At 48.7% G+C, this 15513-nt stretch overlaps 1 long non-coding RNA gene across 1 annotated transcript; it reads right to left on the bottom strand.

The window, feature by feature from the left end:
• Positions 1-897: 897 nt before the first annotated feature.
• LOC117197276 (uncharacterized) lies at positions 898-8426 on the bottom strand. The gene is made up of 3 exons (XR_004477817.1): positions 8232-8426; positions 2668-2732; positions 898-1035 (listed from the first exon to the last, which is right to left on the bottom strand). It is a non-coding gene; the product is annotated as an uncharacterized LOC117197276 (long non-coding RNA).
• Between the last annotated feature and the right edge of the window lie 7087 nt (positions 8427-15513).

Below are 15513 nucleotides of genomic sequence, written 5' to 3'. Positions count from 1 at the left end.
GTGACTTAACCCTTCTGAACCGTCACTTCTTCATCTGTACCGAGGGGAAAATAAGAATTACCTTAGGATCATGGAGAAAACGAAAGGCTCCCACAGTGCCTGAGAACAGAAAGCCTCATGGGTCAGATGCTGAGGAAGACTGTGAAATAGATGAACAGTGTTAACTTTCTTACTGGAGGTACCCTCACGTCAGAGCCCAAGATGAAGGTTATTTTGGGAAGTGATCCCAGGTAGCTGGAGCAGTGGGTGGTCTGGGGAGGGACCAGATGGGTGAAATAGGGATGAGGAAAAGCCAACTCAAAGGTGCATTATTGAGATGGGTGCCCTAAAGACACCTGGGCTCAGTCCCACCCGGGCCCCCTCTGAGGAACCACGTAGAACACACCTCAAATATTTCCACCCAAGTCACAGGAGGAGGGTATGGGGAGTATTAATCCACCAGCTTTTGACCCCGTGAGTCAAGGGTTTTCCCGGAGAATGTTAACTCCTGGATTTTCCAAGTATGTGTAGGTGTCCACATGGTAGAAGGATTTCTTGCTGTGGGCAGAGAAGCCCAGAGAAGAAAGCAAAGGATGAGAAAGACAGATGAGGTGAGGTTCTGTCTGGCTACGGCTGCATGCAGCTGGTTTCCATGGCAATGGGATGCTGGAGCAGAAAGGGAGATGGAAAGGAAAAGAGATGGGGCTGAGAAGTTGCATTCTGCACTGCATAGGTTACTGAGTCACCGTGCCGTAGGAAGCCCTAGGTTCAAACCGCAGCTTCGCCTCTGGGTGGCCACGTCACCTTGAGTAAGACACATCACCTCTTTCTGCCTCATCTGTTAAATGGGGATGCTGATGGTGTCGATTTCGTGACGTTGTTGCAAAGATGAGATGGCATCGTGTATATTAAGTGCCTAGCAGCTTGCGTTTAATGGAAGGAAGTTCATGATATGGAAGCAACTCGAATACGCACGTTGAACCCAGTATCTGGAAGAGGACCTTCACTTGCTCTTCTTTCTGGAAATATCTGCAGAATGGATCTGAGTCTCCTTCTCTGTAAAATGGAAATAATAATAAAACTTAGCCTCTAGGGTCATAGTGAGGGGCAAGTGAGATAAAGCACGGACACATTCAAATGGGTACCCAGCACATAACAAGTGCCAGGCCTTGGCACTAGTTAATTACACTAAGGGGCAGCTTCAGGGAGCTAAGGTACTGGGGCTGGGTTTTGTGTGTGAACCCAAAATAAGCCAAAAGCAGAGAAAGGTTCTGCCCCGGACTCTGAGGTGATGGGGACATGTTGGAAGGGGGCAGCGCAGAGCTGATGCCCTCTCATCTCACATCTCTAGGGGAAGCTGGAAACCCAGGCAGTACCTACAGTAGGGTTCAGCTGCGTATAGAAAGGAAATATGGGGGACCCACAGGGATGCCTCTGTCACTGAAAGACCAGAGTCCCAGTCCCCGCTCTTCCCTGCCCTCGTCGTGTGACCTTGGGCGAGGCCCTTCCCCTCTCTGGTTCAGCATTTCCATCCGAACAGTGAGACTGCAGAAGAGCCCAGGATTCTCCAACCAGACACTTCAGGACCTGTTTTCCTCTCTCTCTTCCCTGCCGTCCATCTCTCCTTCCGTGGATGCTAGCCGGGTCCCGGGTGGTCTCGGACACCGGGAACCTCTGGACTATCAGGTCCCTGGCAGGGTTTGCCCGTTCTGTGATTGTCAGCTGGCCACCTCGTCTTCTCCAGCTGTCTGTCTGATAGGACGTGGTGCTCCTTGGTCATCTGTGTCTCCCTGCTCTTCATTTCCTTCCTTTCCCTTTCCCCAGCCCTTGGCTGGTTCTGGTCTCTGGGGAACAAGTGCCACCTGGGGACATTAGCAACTCCATGACCACTTTTACGATAGGTGGAATTTAACCAGACCTCCACCTGGCCTGGGGGTGGGGGGAGGTCACCCTGCCTTCCCTGTCCCTCTCTGCAAGGTTGCTGCGAGGCAGGTGTATTAATCACATTTTGTCATTTGCTATATTTTCTGATGTTTTGATGTTGGGAAGCCATACTTACTCTGGAGAGACCGTCCCGCCCAGGGCTAGCTGATTCCTAGAGACAGTAAAGGACTTGCCTGCAAGTGTATCTGTGCAAACCAACCAGTCCAGAGCCCACACGCCAACCTTCTCCTTTACTGGGCTCTCACACTCCAGGTGACTATCCCCCTGCCCTAATCACCCCCAGGGCCAGGTACCAGGCAACTAGGGACAGTCCCTATGCCCCAGAACCTGCTGAAATTACTCAAAGTAGCCAATCTTGAGCCTGCTTACTGTGCCTTGTTTTGCCCCGCCTTTCCCGATGAAATCACAGGAAAAGCTCTTGCCCACGTTTTCCGCTCACTGACTCTGCCTCCTGACAGACCCTGGTGCATACCCATGGCCCCGCAGTGCCATGCCATGCCTCCTGCTTCTCGGAAGTTCTTAGTATAAATGCTTTCCTTCATGGTAGTCAATGGCTGTGTCTGCGTGTCTTATGAGACCTGATTAAACCAAAACCCAGGTACATTTTAAACTATATGTGCATCGTCTCCCACGGGGGATTCAGGAAGGGATCTATTGCATGGGCACAGCATCAAATAACATTGGGAAAGTCGATTCCACCTTCACTAACTCATTCGTTTATTCCCATTCCATCTTTGGGATTACCTGGACGGGAGAGTCTCAGCTTGGTGCTGGTGTGCCACGAACGCCTCTTGATCACCTGTTCATCTCTGGTTAAACACACAAATAAGCTTCAAGACTTTGGCTGAAGAGCATACGGTTAGAAACATATCACATTATTTTCATGGCTTTCATGAAGGAGGAAACTTCAGTCATCCCAAGACAACCTCCCAGGGAGGGAACCACACAAGTCAATACCCCGATTTCATTCTCCCTTTTCTTTTCTCCTGGCAAGGCTCCATTATGGCCAGAATCAGCCAGAAGCCAAGTGTAGGGGGACCCCTTGATGGTTCATGTAGGTCAGCCTTGCAGGACACAGAACAGAATGGAGAAGGATGGCAAGACGGTGTGGAGAGGTGGAGAGTAGGGGCAACAGAGAGATCATATAGAGAAGCAGAGGGAGGGGGCAATGGGACCAACTTACATGTAAACCACATTACTGCTGGTGCCTGAGTAGAGGGCAAAGAATCCCTCCCCACCCTGGGAATAAAACCCCCAAAATCCCTTAAGGAAGAGTCATTTGCATTATATATGAATTATCACAGAGTCTCTTTATGACGGGAGCCTTCTCAAATCTTTGACTTTGAACCACAAAGTATTATTGGGGGACACATTAGCCTAAAAAAGGTGTTTCTCAAGCTTTGGCAGTACACTGGAATCACCTGGGAAACTTTGAAAAATTCTGATGCCCAGGTCCCACCTGCAGGGAATCTGATGTAATTGGTCAGGGGTGGAGCCTGGGCACCGGGATTATTCAGAGCTCCCCCCATGACGCTTATGTGCATCTGAGTCTGAGAGCTATGGATTTATGACAGTCTCAGTCCCTGCAGACGATGCTCGTGGAAGCCACCTGGCATTTGTTCCTCCTCCTTCACCTAAACCCCTAATTCCAACAGGGATTCAGTAACTATTCACAGGACGATGGCCTCAGCATGGCATATGCTGGATGTCACAGGCCAGAAGTCTCTTTTTAAAAAATTTTTTATTGGAGTATAGTTGATTTACAATGTTGTGTTACTTTTTGCTGTACAGCAAAGTGAATCGGTTATACATATATCCACTCTTTTTTCAATTCTTTTCCCGTATAGGTCATTACAGAGTATTGAGAAGAGTTCCCTGTGCTCTACAGTAGGTCAAGTCTCTTAATGAAATACAGTAAATGGCTGCATTGTAGAGGATAAATACACCCCCAGGGATGAACTGGAAACTCAACCATCCTAATATTGGGTAAAAGGGTTCCTACGGTCTGCATTCCAATTGCTAGTGTCAACATCTGTTATGGGTGGAATTGTGTCCCCTAGAAATGTATATGTTAAGCTCCCAACCCCCAGGACCTCAGAATGCTCTGGCATTTGGAGACAGGGCCTTTCAAGAGGTAATTAAGTAAAAGGAGGTCATTAGGGCGGGCTCTAATCCAACATGACTGGTGTCCCCATAAGAAAAGGAAATTTAGACAGACATACACAGAGGGCAGCTGATAGGGAGACACAAAGAGAAGACGGCCGTCTGCAAGCCAGGGAGAGAGGCCTCAGAGGAATCCAACCTGTCGAGACCTTGAGCTTAGACTTCCAGACTGTGAGAAAATTCATCTCTGTTTAAGGACTTTGTTATGGCAGCTGCAGCAAACTAACAATGTCATACACGTATTCAAACAACGCTGCATTCCAGACAACTTAGTTCTGTTTTTAAGCACAGGGCTGCCCAGTCACCAAACGGACGCTTTTCCCTCTGGGAAAGGAGAGTGAGAGACAGGGATTCTGGATCCTCAGGCCCGATTCCATCTCTGAGCAGTTGCATCTCAGTGCCTTCCCGTCTGCCCAGGGCTTCCTGGCATCAGCTCCCAAACATACTTGCACTTGATTCCTTGGCTCAGGGTCTGCTTCTGGGGGCATCCAGCCCAAGACACCTCCTAGCCCAGGAATCTGAGTCTTTGATCTGGCCTGACCGGGGGCTGAGGTCACTTTTATGTGCGTGATGCACTTGGCCAGGTTGCCTCAGCCACGGCAGCTAATGGGAGAGGATGGTTTCCCAGGTGGCATTCGGAGCTGCTCCATTTCACCACTTTCCTCTGCAGCAGAGGGCAGCCTCCCCTGCTCCTGTCTCATCTCACACAGGCAAAGCGCCTGCAGTTCTGGACATCACAGACTCAGGTGTAGGCTCTCAGCCTTCACGCCTCACCCATCCTCAACATGCTACATTTGCTGTGACAGGTTCCTACGCAAATTCCATTCAAAAGGGAGGGACCATGAGCCGACAGAGTCTTACGGAGGAGAGGGGATAAACTGGGATATTCCCAGGATCTACAGACCTGGAGATCACTAAAGGGACGGAGAAAGACAAATATCATATGATATCGCTTATATGTGGAATCTTAAGAAAAATGATACAAGTGAACTCATTTACAAAACAGAAACAGACTCAAAGACATAGAAGACAGACTTACGGTTACCAAAGGGGAAGGGGAAGGGGAGGGATAAATTAGGAGTTTGGGATAAACAGATACTACTATATATAAAGTAGATAACCAACAAGGACCTACTGTATAGCACAGGGAACTATATTCAATTATCTTGTAATAATCCATAACAGAAAAGAATCTGAAAACAAATAGATTTTTATATATAAAACTGAATCACTTTGCTGTAAACCTGAAACTAACACAACATTGTAAATCAACTATACTTTAATGAAAGAAAGAAAGGAGAAATAAAAACGTCCCTAAAAGTTGAGAACGGAAAATCAAGTTGCTGTCAACTTTCTCAAAACACTAGGCAAAGGGGACTATAACATTTAGAACGGATAAACAGCAAGGTCTTACTGTATAGCACAGGGAACTCTATCTAATCTCCTGGGATAAACCATAACGGAAAATAATATTTTTTAAAAAGAATGTATATATGTGTAAAACAGAGTCACTTTTCTGTACAGCAGAGATTGACACAACATTGTAAATCAACTACACTTCAATTAGAAAAAAAAAAAGGGAGAAAAAAATCTCTCATCAGCTTGCCCAAACATGGGCAGTCCCCAACCGAGATGCATTTCCTTTGGCTGTGAGAGTGTTTTAGTAGGCTCTTTTTGGAAAAAAAAGTCAAATAAGGTTTTTGAAAATTGTCATCATGTGCTTCCAAGAAAACTCAGAACTCTGACCAGAGTGGGAGGTAGTGTGGCCTCTCCTGGGCAGGAGCCTGGGAGAGTCAGGCCAGCTTTGGCCGGAGCTAGCTGAGCCCAGGGCAGAGGAGGTCATGCTCTTGGACGTGCCAATGGACCACTTCAGGCAGGGCTGCCCTGTAGGACTCACAAGTGGCTCATTCTCTCCGAGACAGCTGGGCACCAGGCTCGGGAGGAGAGGTGGTGACTGTGTATCTTGGCAAAGCAGGGAAGAGGGTCTGGGAGATAGTTCACAAGACGGGCATTTGCATCTCCTGTCTATGTAGAAGGAGCTGAGTCAAGGCTGGAGCCACTGGTGGAGCAGAAATTTGAAACCTTCAGGATCTAAGTCGGTCAGTCTCTCTTTTTAGAGAGAGAGAGAGAGAGAGAGAGAGATTCTGGGGTAAAAAAAAAAAAAGGGGGGATATGTGGGAAATCTGAATTCCAGGATCCCTCTAACTTCCAGACTGCAGTTAGAGAGCAGATGCGTGAGGAGGGGTCTTTCACTCATGGGCCATGTGACTTGGGCACTGGAGACCTTAGGACTTCGTAAATATCTCCCCACCTTCAAAACAGGGGCTTGAATTAACCACCACCAAACTACCATCTTCTGATGTCTTTAGGAGGAAATTTAGGTCATGTCTGGAAAATGCTTCCCGCTGGTCGGTTTATCACCACATAAATACTAGAAATAGACTTTGTAAAGGCGTGCCACCTGCATGCAGTCTGTAGGTAGAGCATATTTTATTATAATTCTATGTAATAGGCGCCTTGTCACTTTTCACCAACAGGGTGACTACTGCCTGGGACTCTCCTGGTTAGCACTGAAAGTCCTACATCCTGGGAAACCCCTCAGTCTTGGGAAAAGCACTTGGGTTGGTTAGGCAACCCAAACACACACACTCCAAGGCCACCCCCGATCTTTTCAAGGATTTTGGCGGTTCACTTGCAAAAACTAGCCCCACACCCCGTTGGACCTGTTAGGCACCACATGGAGCCCTATGGACATTCCATAAACGTGATAGATGGAGCTGAAGCCCCGCCCACATCCCCTTTATCCCTGATGCACCTGCCCCTGAACTTCTCCGAGTGCTTCAGGAGGCTCACAACCATGCAACCTTCCCTGGGAAACTGACCTGGACTGAATCAAGCCACTTTGCCCAGAGATGGACACCCCTGGGAGGCTGTGCCCCACCTACTGGGAGCAGCTGATAATTGACTGACCTGGGGGGCAACTCTGTAATGCAAGTTATGCTCCAGAGTCCCCCGAGGGTGAGGTCGAGGCCAGACTTCACCTGAGGCCACACCCTGACTGGGCTCCCATCCCTGGCCCTTCCTGCTTGCCTCACTCCCTCTCCCTGACCCAGCGGTCTCCAGCAATCAATCAAGTTCTCCTGAATCCCTACCTCAGACTCTGCTTCTAGTAATCCTGACCTAGGACGATGCATACGGCCGGGTGCACTCCCTTCGGTGTCACCTTTCCCGCATCTCTTGAAGCTCTACCCTTCTTTCTATGGCCACCAGCAGCACTGAGGCCACCAGCACCCCTCACGGCCCGCTCCCTGGCCTCCCTGCCTCCACTCCGGCCTCCTGCAGGCCACTCTCCTCTAAACGGCCAGTGGAGGCTTTTCAAAGTAAAGGTCAGCTCAAGGCAACTCCTCTGCAAATCCTTCTGGAATCGAACACTTTTGTGAGGAAAAAGAAAAAAGCAAACTTCCTCAATCTGATTACAAGAAACCCTCAGCAAGCAACAGGCTTAACGATGAAAGCCTAATTAAAAGCATTCCCCACTCTCCCTAAGATCAGGAGAAAGACAAGGATGGTCACTCCTGCTGTGTTTATTCAACACTGTACTGGAGGTTGCAGCCAGGGAAATAGGCAAAAAAGAAAGAAGGAAGGAAGGAAGGGAGGGAGGGAGGGAGGGAGGGAGGGAGGGAAAAAGAAAAGACAAGAAAAGAAAAGGCAACCAGATTAGAAAGGAAGATGTAAAACTGTTTCTGGTTGCAGATAACATGATCCCATGGGGCACATGGTGGGGGAAGTCCTGATTTGCAATATTTACTGATTTCTGTGGCTGATTTCAAAACATCAGTATGACGTTCCTGAGTCTGGAGCTGGGAATGACCATTTCATATACGGAGGTGACCTCACCACTCATTGTGATTCTTCCTCTGAAAGCCCTCCTCTGACTTTCACTTACATGGTGTCTGGCATGGAGTAGACATTCAGTAATTACACGTCAAATTAGGGGGGAAACACTTCTGCGGCTTTCCATTGCTTTTAAGTTAAAATCTGAAGTCTTTGCCGCTCAAGCCCCTGCGCAATCTGGCCCCTGACCCCCTTCCCAGCTTCCTCTTGGACCATCTCCCCGCTCACTCACTGCTTTTAGCCACACTAACCTCCTTTCTCTTCTTCCAATGATCCGAGTTCTTCCCACCTCAGGGACTTCGCACAGGCTGTTTCCTCTGCGTAGGACGTTGCTTCCATTGACCTAAGTCTTACTCGGCGCTCAGGTCTTGGTTTAATGCAGTGGTTCTCAGCTGGAGGGCATCTGCCAATGTTTGGTGGTCACAACTGGTTAATATCCTCCAATGCCCGGGACAGCCCCTGCCACAAAGGATCACCCAAGCCCAAATGGTAATAGTGCCAAGATGGAGAAACTCTGGCTTATTGCCAGGCCTCTTGCTTTGATCATCTTAGAATGGAAGGACGTTTTCCCTAATACTAAAAGTTTTCTCATAATAATATCTCCTGCTATTCTTTCTCCTCTTATCACTTAAACACAATCTGGGTCAGGCCCACAGGAGACAGTCCAGGCTATTTGAGAAGATATTTGGGATCCTCTGAACAGACTAAACCATCCCACTTATGTCAGACTCGCAGAAGCAGGAACGGACGCTAGGAGTCTTCTGCATGTGATTTATTAAGGAAATGCTCCAGGAGGAAGCAATAGGTGACGGGGGAAGCAGAAGGGGGACAGGGAAGAAGCCAAGCTGGGGTGAGGTTTCCACGAAGCCTCAGATTAGCCTGATCCTGTGGGGAGCTTGGGAGCGTAAATTATACCTCAGAGCTCCTCTCAACTCATCGAGGCAAAGAAGCCGAGCTTTCATGCTCCTGGACCAGTCTGTCATCAGCTAAGGGTGGTGCCCGGGGTGTAGTCTATCTCCTGGCACCTCAGCCTTCTGGGTTTGCAGGCAGGGCAGCCGGTAGCCTGGGAGCAGACCTCCAAAGACAGTTCCAGGTGCAGATGCCAGGAGCGAAAGGTCACGGAAGCTAGAGGATGATCGCACAGATATGCCAAAAAATAAAATAGTGGGGGTGTGGGGGGAGGGAATCTGGATGGAGCAGTGATGGTGCATATCTGCTGAAAATCTGGGTAATCTGGTTAAAATGAACAGCTCCATTTATTTCCAGATCCTGCTTATATGTCTCCCTTTCCTGGGGGCCAGCAGAAAGGGACCAGCATTGGTGGGCCCCTCCTGGGAGCCGGAAGCTGTGACATGACTCAAGGGGCATTACTTGTGCCAACCCCTTACCCACAGTTCTTGCCGTTCACACTCCTTCCATCATGAAAGGTTTTGGGCTTCTCTCCCTTCTCATGATTTATGTTTCAACAAAGGTTGTTCATACAAAGAACATCTGTATATCAAATCCACTTGACTTAATCAGCTCAGAGATGCTTCCTCATGTCTGCCTGAAACTGCTCTGAGCAGTTACATGTCTCCAGAATGTCTTTTAAGACTGGATGGGTTTGAGGATATTTGAGGACTGCCCAAAGTTGTTTCCAAAATCCTACGTGCACATGAGATCTTTGTAGAGAGGGTCTGCTGTTTTATTTAACGATGCGGCTGGCCCATGACACAAAACACACCTGAAGAGAAGCTCCTCTCCTTGGCAGCGCTCAATTTTTCTATTTTAGGATGTTTACTAGTTTGCTAAGGCTGCTGTAACCAAGGACCACAAACGGGGTGGCTGACATGATAGAAATTTATTCTCACGGTTCTGGAGGCTGGAAGTCCAAGATCAAGCTGTCGGCAAGGGTGGTCCCTTCTGAGGCTCTGAGGGAGGATCCGTTTGTTCTTTGCCTCTCCCCTAGCTCCTGGTGGGTTGATTGGCAATCTTCAACATTCCCTGGCTTGTACATGTTTCAGCTGGATCGCTACCTTCATCTTCGTGTGGTGTTCGCCCTGCATGCATGTCTGTGTCCAAAGTCACCCTCTGTAGAAGGAAAACAGTCATGTTGGATTGGGGGCCCACGCTACCCCAGCATGACCTCTTCTTAACGAATTATATCTGCAATGACCCTGTTTCCAAATAAGGTCACATTCTGAGGCACTAGGGGTTAGAACTTCAACATGAGAATATTTGGGATACACAATTTAAGGATGTCCTAAGGTCAGGCAGGTGCCGTCTTGTGCTGTCAGAGGCGGTATGGAGGGAGTATGTTCACTAGAGTAGAGGATGGGAGGAGGAAGGACTGATACGGGTGGGGTTGACCAGTTGGCTATGGAGGGCATGAGCCAGCCCCAGCCCATGGACTCTGAGAAGAGTGGCATCCAGGGTTCCAGACCTTCTGTGCACCTCTTATATCTACTCAATCCCCTCTCTTGCCCCTGCCACTGATGTGGGGACCAGTTCACCAATGTGCAACCTAGAAGTGGGTGGCAGTTAACAGTCATGAGGTCACTTTGACCCATGGGGGATAGAAGCCAATGGAGAAACGCTTCCCTTCTTTATGCCATGGGCGGATGCTTCTGAGATGCATTTCATGAGGCTTCCTAGGTCCTGCAGAAGCCACACCGGTTGCCTGTAGCCATGGCCAAATCAGTAACACATGCCCACACTGGCTCTCCTTCCTTCCCTGTCCCTCATTCCTGCTCCTTGGGATCAATTCCCAAGTCAAATGCCTGCACATGAACCCTTGCCTCAAGCTCTGCTTTCAGACCCAGGCTAAGGTATTCTGTAGGCTAAAACCACAGGGAAAGGGGAGTGGGCTTCTCCCTGGTGCATCTGCATGTCCCCTCTATGAACTGATGGAGCTCTTGGAGGAAAAAATTGGTGAGAGGAGAGAGGTCCAGGGGCTGCGTCCAGTCCCTCAGAGCAGGCCACTGGCCACGGCTTACTGGGAACTCAGGAGCAACCCTAAAAGCCCACAGGGCCACTGAACAGCTCTATTTCCTAAAAGCCCTGATGCATCCCACAACTATTGTATGTAAGCTTGCTTCTTCCCTAACACCCCTCTCCTCCAAAAACTAAAAACGCTCTCCCCACTGACCCACTTCCAAGAGGCATCATCCCTGTAACAGCAAGAGCTCACAGTCCTGCAGCCACGGCTTAAAGCTTTGAAGCCTCGCTGACCAGTGTGTGACCTTGAGCGATTTTGTTAGACTCTTTGTGCCTCTGTCTTCTCATCTGTAAAATAGGGATCTTTAGCAGGGCTGGCCTCAGAGTGTTGTTGCAAGGTTTAGATGAGGCCAGTGCCTGCCAGGCCACTTCCTGTCCCTCCTAGTTCCTGGTGAGCATGCAATGCATAAAAACAACTTGAGAAGTTTCCATGGAGAGGGTAGTGACCGGAAGGGCTCACGAGGGAGTTTTGGGAGTTGGGGAAGGGGGCAGCTGGGAACATTCTGCTTCTCCATTTGGCCGTTGGTTCCATGGGTGTGTTTGGTTTGGGACAATTCAGTGTGATGATATGTGCATTCCCCTGTGTGTATGTTATACTTTAATAAGAAATCAAAAGCCTAAAATAAAATAAAATAAAATTATAACCTGGTGCTGTTGGTAGTAATGTTATTGAACCCAGCCTGTAGGAGATAATGGGAGAATTCTTGGCTTGAGCAAAAAAACCAGTGACTCAGCATTGGGCCCACCAAGCAGCAGCCCAACCCTCCAGTTAGGGCCAGCTCCCAGGTGGTGAAACACTGAGCCGGTTCCTGGTTGCATGACTTCGCATCTCGAGACCTCGGTTTCTCCATGAGTCAAATGGAAAGCGGTAATCCTTACTGAATTCCACCATCTTGTGTGGCTCTCCATTTTACTGATGGGGAAACTGAGGCTCAAAATAGATCATTACAAATGAGTAGGCACTACAGCTTTGGGGACTACGCAGACTCTATCGTTCCCTCCCAGACCCGGCTCTAGGAATAAGAAGAGCCCTAATAGCACGGCCACAACAGCTGGCATTTATGAGCCCAAACTGGGATCCAGGCTTCTGTTCTAAGTACTCTTTCTTTTTTGAACTCATTTTGTCCTCACGTTATTATCCCCATTTTGCAGAGGAGGAAACTGAGGCACCGCGAGTCAAGGTCAAGAAGCAAAGCCCATGCTCCTAACTGCCCCCCCCCCCCGCGCGCGCCGCCGCCAAGCCCCTGCGGTTGGGTGGGTTGCTCCTCGCTCCCGCCCCCCAACTCCCGCTGTCCTTCCTTCCCCTCCCCCACCAGTGCATTTAGCCGGGCTGGGTCCTTGCCAAGTCTCCGCTGTCACAGCGTTCCCATCTTTGATCACCAGTCAGCGTTCTTGAAGTGCCGAGTCTCCCAGATGTTGGGCTGATCAAAGGCAGCTGCTGCCCGGACCCTCCCCAGAGCACAAGATTATAGACGCACGTAGGGTAGAGGCGGGAGGGTGGGAGGGACGCACACGTGACCGATGGAGCAGGGCAGCCCTGGGGGCGGGGCTCGGCGGGGCGATGGGGGACTCCGGCCCCCCGCCCCCCGGCTGGGGTGCTGGTCCTGTCAGTGCAGGTCTCAGAAGGACCGGGGTCCACCGGCGCTGCGCAGAGAAGCTGATGCGGGGGCAGATATGCAATGAGCTTAACTTTGAAAACGCAGAAGCTTCAGGGGCCCAAACCTCAAAAGGAGATCAGAGGCAAAATCTCAGAGATTAATGTAGAGGTTGCCAGTAGCTTTTATAATGACAATAATTCCCTGCAGTTAACATGATTCGCCCCATTGACTCCATCTTTTCTTGCAGGTCGTCAAGAGCTGAATTTTATGTTTACAATTAATTAAATAAAAAGCAGAGCATGAAACAGCATATACAAGATAATCGTGGGAATTTTGGTTTTGGGTATTTGTGTGTGTGTGTTTGTTTGTTTTTAATACAGTTATGGGAAAAGAGTAGAGGCGTGTACACCAGAAAACCTACAGTACTCGTATCTGGGCTGAGAGAAAACATTTACTTTTCATCTTCTTTCATCAATGCAACAAAATGTATGGCCATGTTCTCCAATAATAGTACCTAAGTTTAGTAAATGTTTGCTGGATTCCAGAACTGGCTTATCTCTACTTTGCACTTAGTATATGCCATTTTTGTGATAAGAATTTTGAAATTTAGGCAAAATATAAAATGGTGTAGATACTTGGATACCAATTTTCTAGAAGATGATATAACTATCATCATCAGGTAGATAGATGATAGATACATAGATAGATATATGTACAGATAGACATATATAGATACATAGATAGACAAGATATAAGGGTGGAAAAATTGAGCTGAAGTACACAGGGAGCCCCCAGCACCCGTCATCTGACTGGCAGTAGCAAACCCATCTCCCTGCCTTACTCCAGTTTCTGTTTCCCATGGGAGAAATGGAAACGTATGGTGTGCTGGAAAAGCTGTGTTCCCATCCTCAGAAACCCCAAGGCCACAAACTCTAATTGAACCTCAGATAATGACAGCTCCCGTTTCTGAGTGTCTGTTCTGTGCCTCGCCCTGTGCATACATTTTCTCTAACCCTCACAACTACTGTCATCAGTGGTATCATCCTGGTTTTACCGGCTGCAGAAACTAACGCACAGAAGGGCCAGTGACAGGGGTGCGCTGGAGCTGGCCACACCCACTCTTGAGAGCTGATTGTTCAATTTTCAGGAACTTTGGTGAGTTGTTAAACACGGCCATCATTCAAAATTAAATTATAGAAAGTTACAATTAAATAAACTATGTTACGAACAAAGGCAATTACTCCAAACTCATCCCTTCCTAATTGTCTTATGACGTTTTGCCATTATCTTTGTTCTTGTGGTTACTTCTGGCTGGTAGAAATTTTATACAGTGGGGCGTTACTGTGTATCTCTTCCCAACTCCACATTCAGTGACATGGGTAGAAATCAGCCACAACAGAAGGTACACCATGGTAACTGACAAATGCTACATGTCAGGATTTTGTTTTTTCCAGAGAACCGTTATGGAACATTAACCAGCACATACTATAGGCAGTGGTAGAGTCAGGATTTGAAATATCAGTATATAAGCACAGAACCTGTGCTCTTAATGCCTGCACTGTATTTGCAGTCACCCCAGCCCCGATCAGAGTTCCACACTGTCCTCTAAGCCTGGCCTCAGAGCCACCAGGATGCCTCGTCTTCCAGGTACCTAAAGAAATAAAATGCAAGTTTCATGTAAGCAGAGAGAAATCATTCTATGGGGAATAAAAAGTACATGATTTGAATCCTGTTCTATGGATGCTACAAGCTTTAAACGAAGGTCTCAGCCCCGACGCCAGCCCTGACGGGGGGGATGGATGGTGACCTCACTGGGCAGACGGCTGAGAACTACCCAACATTGATGAGAATCATGGCTCGCTTTATTGAGCGCTGACTGTATGCCAGGGTGTGTGCAGAGCCCTTTAAGGGAATTATCTCATAGATTCTCCAGGACGCACGTTTTTCCATTCAAATATGTTTAGGAAAACCCAGCCGCTTCATTTTTCTTTCCCCGATCAAGGTCCAAACATCACATGAATCCTGAGCCTTGGCACTAGAAGGGCGAGCTGAAGCACACACGCTAATTGCGATTCCTCACGAGGTGCTGTATCTGCCTACAGTCCCCAGATATTTCCTAAGACGCAAGAGTAGCAGTAGAGAAGTCACTGCTGTATAGTTTGGAACCCGAGAACCGCGTCCTGGCGCAAGGATCTGACTTCACATGGTCCTGGGAACTGTACACGGTCAAGGGGGTTGAAATTCCTCCCCTGCCTCAAATTTTGATGGGGTAACCCAGAGCTCTTTGGTGAATGTCCAAACGCCCTAGCAAGGTCAAGGTCCACTCTGGACCGCATCTATGTGTCCAGTGTGATCTTTCAAGCATCTCAGGCCCTCGAATGCCTCCTTCATCCACACCTCTGCTCTGTACACACGGGTTGTTCACCCTCCCTCGAGGTTTATCTTCACTGAGCAGCTTGGAGAGGTAAGGGCTTCCTCTGTGCCCTCCAACCATTCATAGAAGCCACCAAGAATGAGTGATATTCGAAATATCTAACCAACTGGTCAGAATGGCCATCACCAGTCTACAAATAACAAATGCTGGAGAGAGTATGGAGAAGAGGGAACCCTCCTCCACTGTTGGTAGGAATGTAAATTGGTCCAACCACTATGGAAAACAGTATGGAGGTTCCTCAAAAAACTAAAAATAGGGCTTCCCTGGTGGCGCAGTGGTTAAGAATCTGCCTGCCAATGCAGGCAACACGGGTTTGAGCCCTGGTCCGGGAAGATCCCACATGCTGTGGAGCAACTAAGCCCATGCGCCACAACTACTGAGGCTGCACTCTAGAGCCCGCGAGCCACAGCTACTGAAGCCTGTGCACCTAGAGCCCGTGCTCCGCAACAAGAGAAGCCACCGCATTGAGAAGCCCATGCACCGCAACGAAGAGTAGCCCCCGCTCGCCACAACTAGAGAAAGCCT

The sequence above is a fragment of the Orcinus orca genome, chromosome 15 (assembly GCF_937001465.1).
Source record: "Orcinus orca chromosome 15, mOrcOrc1.1, whole genome shotgun sequence".
In the NCBI taxonomy this organism is placed as follows: domain Eukaryota; kingdom Metazoa; phylum Chordata; class Mammalia; order Artiodactyla; family Delphinidae; genus Orcinus; species Orcinus orca.
Note: the sequence above shows the minus strand (reverse complement) of the source record. Positions and strands in the feature narration are given on the sequence as shown.